We start from the raw sequence: 12,110 nt of genomic DNA, 5'->3' as shown, positions 1-12,110 counted from the left end.
CAGGCCTCATAGCAAAGCTTGGGTAGTTTCTCTGCTAATGCTAACATCAATCTCCTTCAAACAATCTATGAATAGCTGCTGAAAGAGGGAGCATTAGCCAAACCTCTTCTCTTACCACCTTCTGAATGTCAGCAGCTTTCTCCAGCCTACTAGATTATCAGGAAGCTAGTTCTGTTGGTGGAGAGAGGTACCAGTCTCTTTTGTAGAGGTTTTTCTGCCCTGTGTTTTGGAGATGCAGAGCATGAGACTTGGAGAGGCTTTGGGAAGACCCTTCCTTTCCATGTCCCAGGTGCTTGGTCATTGCCTCTGCTCTTGCTTTTTGGCAGCCCAGGTAGTCACTTAATATTAAAACAGAAAATAATAATAATAATAATAATAATAATAATAATAATAATAATAATAATAATAATAATAATAATGATAATAATAATAATAATACCAATAATAATAATAATAATTTTAAAAGCCAGTTCTGCACATTGGACTAGATTCAGATACCTTAAAGGAACCTCTCTGCTGCCTGCCTGAATTTTCTCTGATTTTTTGAGAATTGGTGCAATCATTCTCTCCATCAGAAGATGGTCCCAGTCCTATGATTTTCTCATCAGATTAATCAGGTTTAGCAAATAGTAGACGCAAATAGTCAGCCAGAGAGGGATACAGAGGCCACACAGCATTTGCACAGCTGCACCTTGGCTCAGTCTCACTCCTGGGAGACTTTATTTCCCTGAGGTTAATGTTTTTTCTTCCTAGAGTGCAGGACTGGGTTGAATTTACAGTACATAACTATTGTCTGTGGATACCACATGTAGAAAAATCTCATCCTGTCCTCACATTGCTCAAAGCAGAAAAAAAAAAAAACCTGCCCTGCTCTGTTGGGTACTCTGGTGATGGATGCATCACATAGTGTTCCTGGAGGGCAGCTGGTATATAAAGTGCTGATGGTATTGAAGCACATGCTCAGCCTTCATAGCTAGAAATAAGAGCTATGCACCAAGGCAGAGGGTTGAGCAGCTGATGGTGGGATAAGTACCCACAGACACCTCTGCTGAAAGGCAGGGGTTCTGGGGGAGACCAAGAACTGATCAAGCAGAAGAGATTTTTAAAAGATTAACCAGATCCCATGTGTGTTTCCTGTATAACAGCTGTGATACTTTGCCTTCACACAGAGTTACCATCCAGGACTCCTTACCATGCCAGACCAGTCTGGCAGTGGATGGGCTGTCTTCAAAGTGTTATACAACAGTCAGTAAAGTGCTTTGGATCTCTATTTTTCACAATCTACCTGCCTGTGTGGTAGAGAAGAGTGAAACCTGGCTACCCAACTCTTGACTTTTGATTTCTTATGAAAACAAACAACAAAAACAAAAACAAAACACACACCAAAAAAACCACCACACAAACCAACAACAAAAACAAAAACAAAAACAAAAAACAAAATCAACACTTCCTGTCCCCAAGTTTCCCATCTCCAGAGCAGAGCTGCTCCAGACCTTTGATCATCTTTGTGGCCTCCTCGGGACTCTCTCCTGGTGCTCCATGTCCTTCTTATGTTAGGAGCTCCAGAACTATCTGATACCCCCTCTCCCTTTAATTCCAAAGTATTTTTTTTAATCAATGCTAGAAGAATAAAGTTTGAATGTTAATAACGGGGTTAGTGAACAGACAGACAACAAGACAGAAGTATATTTTAAAGTCTTTCTTAGAAGACTGAGAGTTTGCAGAGGCATGCAGAGCCAGGGCATATAGGAGTTACGTTGAAGTTAAGGTAGCACAGATAATCCTAACCCCCTCTCTGTTGTATAATGCCTATGATTTAGAGCTGTGCCCAGCTCTTCTGGGCACACTGCAAAAGACATCTGTTTAGTTAGAGGTTTTTTGGAGAGCAATGGGAATATTCCTCCTGGAGAGATGTAGGACTGCAACAAAGCTTTCTTAACTGGCTGGTTAAGTTACTGTTTCAAACCATTATTTGTTGCTGCTACGATTTTATATTATTATTAACTATGTGTTAGGTGCCTAGAGACTTGATGAGGCCATTTTTTCACCTTAATTACAATTTAAATTTAAATTAATAAATCTTCCACAATTCCTCCCAGGCAAGCCACTCTGTCTGTCTCTCAGTTTTCTGCAGTGTCAGAAACACTCCCAAACCATCCAGGACCATTTCAACTGCATGTCCACAAGTGAGCAGAAGATTAATATAAACATATACACTGTAGTCCTGGCAAGGAGGATGTCAGACTAACCCTAGCTTGCATGCTGGGATGGAGAAGCCCCTCTGTTGGTGGAATTAGTTCCTTCCATCTCCGTGATGGGGTTGAGAGACTTAGTGGCTTGGCACCATTTGTGTGACTAACAGTCCAGCTTCATTAAAAAAAAAAAAAAAAAAAACCAGAACCTGATCAATGGGTTTTTCAAGAAACCCCTACACAGCTATATAACCAGTTTGCTTTAACAGGCCAGGCAGGTTTTCAGTTAATGTTTCAAGACTAATTTCACTGAGGGTGTTGTAAGGGCTCCAGTTGCCTTCAACAGGCTTCAGAGCAGGACTTGTCTGTCCAAAGGCACTTTTCTCATACTCAGGAAGGACTTCAGGAGCTGCTTGACCATTGCAGAACGCAGACAACATCCCCTTTGCATAGCAGCACTCAGACATCTCCCTTGGGCACCTCCAGGTTAGACTAACAGAGACCCCATTTAGTCTAAGCTGAGATACAGAGTGGTGATCTACCCCTCCATGTGCCAAACCCTGCTCCTGGTAGATGAGCTCCAACAGGGGAAAATGGCAAAGCATTTTAAGAGTCTTTTTCAAGCTTCTTGGCTGTGGTGGGAGATTAACTCAGTGTTCCTCTTTAGCTTTCCCATTCCTAATTCCTGAGCAAGCAACTGGGTCTCCTTTTCCCTTTCAGGAGCAGATACTTGTCCAAGTGGGGGAGCTGAGGGTGCGTGTGACACCACCCCACCACACTGTCTGTGTGATCTGCAGTCCGTAAGTTTAGGATTGCTGGAAGCAATTGTGTGCTCTTCTCTCTGTGTGTGATTGTGTTAATAACTCCATGTTTTGACAGATCTGCAGGTAAAACCCCAAGGTTGATAATAGTCCCTATGGGCCCAGCCCTGCCCTCAGACACATGAAGGCAGCCCCCATCAGGAAAAGCAGCTATAGAAACTGCAAGTGCTGCTGCTTTCTTGCTCTCAGATGGCAAGATTTTGGTAAAAATATCACTCACGTTATCTTCCCGTGTGAACCACTACAGCTTGGACACAGAGATATCTAGCTATGTGATACAAATGGTCCTTTCTGACCTTACATCTTTGAATGCAGAGATGGAAGCTCTCATTCTTTTGTATGAGCTGACATTATGTTCTTTCTTCACAAAAGCTTACAGTGTGTTTGGAAAGACTTTGAGGATCACTCGTAATTATATATGGGTTTGCAGTTAAACACTATATGGTAAATAATTTCCATAATTTACAAAGTTTGAATAAGGCAAATTAAGTATATAGTTAAGCTTAAATATATAGTATTGTTATAGTTAAATTTATCACTCATCATACACAGTACTGGAACATAAATATAAATGTTTAGAAGACTTTATTAAGCTTAGTACAAATGCCCTACCTTTGTATAAAATCAGTAGCAGGTAAAAGTTAATGATTGTTGTCTGCTCTTCTACCACTATAGTGTTAGTAAGGCAATGTTTTTAAGGCAACATACCAGATAATCCCTATAAAAAAAGATCTAGCCACAGGGAACATCTATGAGACTGTTCATCTGCTTGTGTTATTTTATGTCATGAAATAAAACAATTAACTAACAATCTGAATTACCATTTCTGTAAGCAAAAGATGAGAGTATATGGCATTTTCGTGGGACCAAGCAGGGTCACAGCACAGCTCTAGTCTGAATTACAGGCAGTACAGTGGCATGTCTCCACTGTGCTCTGGTGTGGAGAGAGAGGTGAAGAGAATTGACAGGTTCCTGCACAAGAAAAAAGGAGGACAGAGGCGACAGTAAAAAATTCATCCAAGTTGGAAAGCCTGAGTTACCTGGAAGGGGATAAAGATGAAGGCTATAAAGATGAAGAAAAGAGAGTGAAAAAGAAGGTGGCAAGACGGTCCTCTTCAAATATGTCCAGTTTTAGAATGCAGTAGCGTATATTGAAGTGAGATCTTGAGGAAATGGTCTAGAGGGAATCCAAAGGGGTTATTTCTTTCCACGGCCACCTTCTTTTAGCATTTGCATTGCCACCTCATGGACTAGTGTCAAACCAGGACCTGATCTGTAGGTCTTGTGCAGAGCAGGAGAGGGGCTGGTGTTCCTGGGTCACCTCTTTACTGCACAGTTTTCCAGCTCTGGTGTAGCCATGGACCATACTGTGCCCATACCAGTACTGTGTTCAGTTTTGGGCCCCCCACTACAAGAAAGACATGGAGTTGCTGGAGCAAGTCCACAGAAGGGCAGTGAAGCTGATGAAGAGTCTGAAGCATTAGCTGTCTGAGGAGTATCTGAAGGAGCTGGGGTTGTTTAGTCTTCTTGTTCTCTACAACAACCTGAAAGGAGGCTGTAGCCAGATGGGGGTTGGTTTCTTCTCGCAAGGAACAAGTGACAGAACAAGAGGAGATGGGCTAAAGTTTTGCCAGTGAGGTTTAGATTGGGTATTAGAAAAAACTTCTTCACTGAAATGGTAACTAAGCTCTGGAATAGGCTTTCCAGAGAGATGTCTGGGTCTCCATCCCTGGAGATGCTTAAGAGATGTGTAGTTGCAGTGCTTAGGAGCAGGGTTTAAGCATTTGACTTGGTGGAGTTAAGTTAATGGTTGTTAGAGTTAGGTTATTGTTGGAGTCCGTGATTTTAAAGGTCTTTTCCAACCAGAACGATCCTGTGATAAATTCCACTGCAACCTGCTGTTGGCACTGGAGTGGTCATCAGGCTGCCCAAGGTACTGTGAGGGCTCAGTCCCAAACTGTGGACCACAGTTCGGGCATCATGTTTTGAACATGAATTGTTCATCAAAGAGGAAGTGGGCAGTTCCTGGAGATCTTTATTTCCCAGTGTCACAAAATAAAGAGCGCTCAGAGAGGGAGAGTTGTGCATCTTTAAGGGCTGCTTGTACAAAGGAAACAGAAATTTTTCTCCACGAATGTACTCATGTTTTGATTTTCCTTGATGTATAGAGGTTTAGCAGCTGGAATTTTTGCTTTTACAGGAACATCATTTTATGTCTTGGTTTTGCTTGAATAAGACCTTGATTCTTGGTGTGCTGCCAGCTCTTGTCCCCCCTTTGGCTCCCATTGCCTGCAGCAGGATGCCACCTCTCCCTCCCAAACAACAGAGACAGAGGAAACTGAGCCTCACAAGACGCCTTGTCTGACACTCCTGTTCCAGAAATGTATGCTGTGGAGCTGGCATCCAAGTACCAGGCAAGCTGTTCACATAGACATCTGCCACTGTTCCAGAGCAGAGTTTAGCCCTTCAGCTACCTTGTCATCATTTGCTTCTGCAGAGACACCACCTGAAGCACCACCTGCTCCTGGACCACCCTCCTCTTGGAGACCACTCTGCTTTCTGTGACACCTGGGACATTGCTTTTGGGGTATCCTGTTCCCCACCCCTGCCTGGGTAGACACTGGTTTCCAGAAGCCTCCAGGTGCCAAGAAGCATGAGGCAGAGGGGCAACATATATATATCTGCACCAGACCACCTCTGCCTTACCACCAGCATCAGGAAATTGTTATTTTTCTGGACATCCCACTCAGCTGTGAAAAAAAAAAGGCTTCTCCCGAGAACAGTCCCTAAATGCTCTCACAGAGGACTCTGTCTCCCTCCAGTGACTATTGAGTACCTACAGGGAATAGCCTCCTAAATAAAGTGAAAGTTTAAGTGATCGCCTCAGGTTAGAAAACTGGACTGAACCCTAGATCATCTCAGCTGACTTCTTGAGTCTTGTGGGCTGTAGATTTTCATATGACACCCCACAATGAGCTCACTAGCATGCTAAAATACACCTCTGAGTCAGGATAGCAAGGCTTAGATGCACAGGTGGGGTGCTCTGTGCACTGAAGATATGTGCCTACACATGACAAATACAGCTCTACCATCTGCCCCATGTTTCCCTCCCACAAAGAAGACCTCTTCAGTATCTTCTTTCTCTCAGTAAAGCTAATTATGTAAGCACATCATTCTTCCTTCTTCTTTTTCTTTTTGATAGGCAGATACTCATTCATGTGACTTACTCAGGCTTTGGTTTTTCCCCAGCATTCAAATATATATATTTAGGTGTGGTCTCCAACTTTTCAGCATCCATTTTGAAAGGTGAACCTGAGAAACTGTGAACACAAGAGAGTGTCCAGGCTGTGACTCCCTGTTCCTGAGCTGTACAAAAAGGCAAAATTATATTTCTGGACACTCTAATACCTTTTCACCATTTGAAAACAGATTAGTCTTTTTTCCAGAAGTCTCAAGATGAGAATTAGTGCTGAGTTGCCTGTAGATTCTGAACCTCTACAAGGCTATTGCTTTTTAAAATAACAACCACTCTTCAGGTGGTTGCAATTGTCCCATGATGCATGGCTTTGCATTTGACTTGCATGTACTAGAAAATGCTTTTATTGACCCAAATTAGTTACAACCCCACAATACGCTCTGTAACACTTTCATATGTAACATTATTTCTCTCTTATCCAAAGCTTGTATCGTCTGCAAATATTGCCAGTTGTGATTTTTTGTATTTAGTTTCAGATAGCTAATAAAATACTGGAAAGGACAGAGTCATCAAGTGATCAATGGGAATCCTGTCAGGAAAACACTTATCTGACAGTTTTTCCACTGGTGCAAATATTTTGAGGTCTACTGGCTGACTAGTTCTTAATTCATAATAAGGTGTGCTTTCTTGATAGCCAGTTGGTCTTCAGTCTGACTGTCATGCTTTGCTAAATCACACACCATGCAGAACTATGCAATTACTCTTATCAGTCAAACCAGTTATCTCACAAAACTGAAGTCACATTTCTCTGATTAATGCCATTTTCCATAAAACTGTGAACTGGCAGTAGTTGCACTGCCATCCTTCAGTTTCTTCTGGATTAATCATACCTCAGTTACCTCATTATGCTGTCTCAGATCACAGAATCACAGAATAACAGAATGATATGGGTTGGAAGGGACCTCTGGAGATTGAGTCCAAGCCCCTGCCAGAGCAGGACAACCACAGAATCCAGGGCAGGTCACACAGAAATGCATCCAGATGGGTCTTGAAAGCCTCCAGAGAAGGAGATTCTGCAATCTCTGGGCAGCCTGTTCCCGTGTTCCATCACCCTCATAGTAAATAAGTTTTTCCTCATGTTGAGGTGGAACTTCCTGTGTACTAGTTTGCATCCACTGGCGCTTGTACTATCACAGGGCACAACTGAAAAAGAGATTGGCTCTTCCTTCTCAACACCCACCCCTCAGATATTCAGATACATTAATAAGATCCCCTATCAGTCTTCTCTTCTCGCCTCCTCCCTGGAGGTGTTCAACACCAGGTTGGGCAGGGATTTGTGCAACGTAGTCTAGTGGGAGGTGTCCCTGCCCTTGAAGGGTGTTGGAACTAGGTATCTTCTAGGTCACTTCCAGCCCACACTATTCTATGATTCTATTACTATATAATTGATTGATGCTAAATTCATTTACTTTGCCCGGAGTAACATGACATTCTAAAAATAACTAGAACTATACAAAAAGACAGGAACTTTATTATGAGTGATTAAGACCTATTCTCAGTACTTTGTTTCATACAAAAAGAGTAGTTGCTGGCAGTAATGCACACTTTTTGAGAAATTAAAGTTAGTTTTCATTCTCAGCAACTCAAGATCTTGCTGAAAATAGCCATAAATAGCTCCAGTCACACACCTGATACTTTTATATATATATATATATATATATATATCAGAGGGAGAGCACTGAGTTTTCCAACAGCCATTCTTCTGCTCTTTGGCTCTTTGCAGTCAGTGTCACTCTTGTTCTGAGGCTGAAAAGACCCAAAAATCTGTGTATAAATCAGATAGGTTTTACTGCAAATTATCCAGTTCTGATCACAGAGAGCATGATGTTGTCACAGAAAGTTACTAATTTCAAAACATATCACGAGTGAGATTTTTCTGCGTGTCTCTGTTGACTTGATAGACAACAAATATGATCCCAGAAGCACTACTTGCACAATGGTACCATCAAAAAATGCTGTCTTCAGTCTACAGAAATTGATGATAAAACAAAGGTACAAAATGGATGATGTGTTAGCTAAAGTACAAATCTCCAGAGCTGATTTTGCCAGTCACAAAAGTTTGGATTTTGAAGAAATGAGTGTGAAGAGTGAAAGCTTTTGCAAAGAAAGCTGTAGATAGAGCACCCACTATAACCACATTTGGACTCCTGCAAATTATAGATTGTTTTTTAGCAAACCGTCTGAGAGACTGTGACTATTGCAGTTCCTAAGTCATGAGACTGCAATGTTCACCAGCAAGTCACTGAAAAGATGAAGAATTGGAACATGGTGTTGAAAAACCTTGAGGTGACAGGACAAGCAGATGGCTCTTTGCATTGCCTGACACTAGGAAGGTGGTAGTCATGATGCTGCCTCTCTTTTCCATCAGCTCAAGGATGCATTAGGAAAGACATGCATTTCTCCTCATGCTGAAACATGCAGAGTGCATCACCCCAACTGACCTTCTGCAAGCACATTTTCCTGAGAAAACAATGGTATCGGTGCACTTCAAGGCACAGCAGTTAGTTTTTGGTGCCCAACAGCCACATGGAAGTTGACACGTTCTTCAAAAAAGCAAATTACTAGAGAGAGCCTTCAGTGACCTTCCTGGAAAGTGACAATTTTAACATTTATTTTTTACAAAGAAACAAGGTTAGACAGAGTGAAATCATATGAATTGGGTTTTCTCTTCTCTATCCATCTTTGATCTCAAGGTCACAAGCCATGACGTCATTGTTCATTTCAAACTGCTATCTAAACTTACTAACTACATATAATCCACACAATTTGATGAGTTTTATTATGTTGCTGAAATACCACTGAATAAATTTGCTATTTTTCTTGTACATGCAACAATTAGGGAGCAGTGTTGGCTCAAGTGTTTTCCCATTTATTTTGCCAGGGTGTGTGAGTTAAAGATATGCAGTTTTTACTGCTAAAGATGATCATGATGCCTTTGCACAAAGACCTCATCAGGTTTGGTGTAGCTGGAAAGAAATGTTAAATAAAGGCCCTGTGAGTAAGAAGAAGGCAGGTGTAGCAACCTGAGACGGGATTTAGGAAGAAGGCAGGACATAGTATTTAAAGCAGAGGAAGATCAGGGAGTGTGTAATAGAGGTCATAGACTTCTGCAGGAGAAATCTGTCAGTGACTGAAGGTAGATTCAGCAGAGTGAGCACGAATAATATAAACTTAATTAGTTGGGACAGGTGAGGGTGAGGAGGGAGGCTGTAAGCAGTTCACTGAAGAAACGTGATACTTCATTTAAGAGAGGAGAAGGGTGAACAAGGGTCAGATGCTTCTGATTTTTTGGGGGCACAAAGTCTGCATCACCTCTGCCTTCCAGACAAGCTGCGGCCAACAGGGAAGAAAACCCATGCCAATGCTAAGAAGCACAAATTATAATAACCTAGCAGGAGCAAATGAGAAAATCGATGTTTGGACAATTCAGCCAGGGGGCAGGGGTTGTCATTGTTGCTGTTGGTGAATGGCTACAGTATGGTGGGAAGTAGTAAAAAGCTGCCTTTGTCAGAAGTGCAATATGCTGGGAGAAGGAAGGTTTTATAGGGGAATGTCAATAGTTAGTCTTAATCAGAAGACCCAGACATCAGCATCATCTGAGGAGAACAGAAAATTTAAAAGGACACTGGGAAGAAACAATGTGGGGGACAAACTCCAGGTCCCTCTCTTGGCAACTTGGTAGGGAGAGTTTACAAATAAACCAAGATCTCACATTGTGAGTGGCTGCTCGTCACAAACCAATCAGTTAATTGTTAGGTATTAAGGAAAAGTGTGTGATGCATACTCAGTTGAATCACTTATTTCCCTTGCTGAAGGGAATAAACATCCACAGCTTGCTCAGTCTGCTTCTCCTCCAGATTTCCTCAAAGTTGACATCACCGCTGGAAACCCCTTCAGATGCCAAGGACAGATGGGGTCCAGGAATCAAACCCTGCTATTCCATCCCCCCAGATTACATACAATTGTATCATGGAATGATATTGGATTTCATTAGTGAAGGAAGATTGCTGCCCCATTGCCAAGAACAAAACCATTCAAATCACGGATTAAAGATTCTTCAGGAATGCCTTAATAGCTCTGTTCTTTGTGCTAGACTCATTTTAAAATACTGAGGTCATCCTATAAGGGCAATGTGTGTAGCAGGAATTGTGTATAACTGGGGGGGGGCGGGTGGGGAGGGAAGAAAAAATGCCTATCTGTGAATAGAATAGGGGTTTTTAATTTTCACATTTACTAAATGTTGTGGTTCTTTGTCTCCCTCCTGCCTGGCTCACCATTAATGTCCTGGTTTGGGCCCAACACGACAACAAAGGAACAGCCCCATGGCCTCACTCAACTGCCCACACACACACTCTGGGATGAGGAGAACAAAGCTCACGGGTTTAGGCAAAGGACAAGGAGGGATCTTCACCGATGAAGGTCCCGGGCAAAACAGACTCACCTTGGGGAAAAAATAGTAACTTAATTTCACACTAATCAAACACCCACAGCACACAGACACACACAGAGCAGGGCTTGCATATGTTACCCCACCCCTCCCTTCTTCCCAGCCCCAAATCCCTTTGTTCCTGGTTTCTCTCCCTCCGTCCCCCAGTGGCACAGGGGTTGGAGATGGGGTTTAGAGTCAGTTCACAGGCTGGTGGTTCCTGGATTTTGAAATGTGTGCTTAATAAATTTTTAAAACTCATCAATGTTTGCAAAGTGCATGTGTTGACTTTGAAATCATCATGGTCACTATCTGGTCAACGCTTCTCATCTTTAGTAATTGTTGTGAATTGTACTCAGGCACTGAAGATCCTCTCTTACTTTTGGGAAATTTAGTGGAAGGCTTCTAATTGCTTCTGCCCTAAGTCAAGAGGCTCTAGTGCATTAAGAGAAACAGTGATCCTACAAGATCACCTCTGGGCCAGAAAGTGACTCTCTCAGGATCCCAATATGGGCCTAAGAAAGAGTCATAGCATTTATAACTGTGTGGGGCAGCAAAGCTGGGTATATTCTAGCTCTGTATTTTAACCCTGAAATAAAAAACACATAATCTCAGTATTGCTCAATATTTCTAAAAGATAAGTAGTCCAAAACGTGTGTCTAATTAAATTAATGGAAAGGAAGAGAAACATAAGCTTCACTTAGATATTTCAGACTTGTACCCCCATAACATGCTCATTTATTTGATTAGTAATTAAATACATAACAAAAACAACAGTAGTGATGGTGTTGCTATGTGTTGCAGTGACTCAGGCTGAGAAAGTGAGTCTCTATATTGGAGCCTACAGGGTTTTTTTGTGCGTAGATTGTAAATATATGGAAAACCTCAGGACCCCCAAGCTAGGACTAGATTTAATGGAGGGGAGGGGTGGCAGCTCCAAGCCTTATGGCATCTAGCATCTGACATTTACCCATGCTGCTCTGGACACAGCAGGAAAAAACAAATACTTGTTATTCCATCTGTTTTGATCTTACCCTTTCAAAAGCATGTAGCAGAGAATGGACTTCGAATTCAGTTTTATTAAGTTCCGTTTTCTAATTGGCAAAATCGTGCGATGGGCGCTTTGATACAGTTCAGGAAAAACAGCTGAGCCATTGTACTTAACAGCTGTTAAACATGAACTCACAGAGGAAGGCTATTGTACTCATATCCATGGATGAAAAAAAGTTTAACCCAGAAAATAGTCTTCATTACAAACACCCTTAGGCATATGAAAGATTATTTGGTTTTCAAGTATTTAGCGTTTTATTTTAATTGTACTTGGCTTTGGAACTTAGGTTGCTGAACACCTGATAAAATGTTTGTCTGAAAATTCAAACAAAACAAGAAAAAAGCCCCATATTTTAGACAGATAA

This window comes from Apus apus, chromosome Z, assembly GCF_020740795.1.
Source record: "Apus apus isolate bApuApu2 chromosome Z, bApuApu2.pri.cur, whole genome shotgun sequence".
In the NCBI taxonomy this organism is placed as follows: domain Eukaryota; kingdom Metazoa; phylum Chordata; class Aves; order Apodiformes; family Apodidae; genus Apus; species Apus apus.
The sequence above is the reverse complement of the archived record's forward strand: the minus strand, read 5'-3'. Positions refer to the sequence as shown.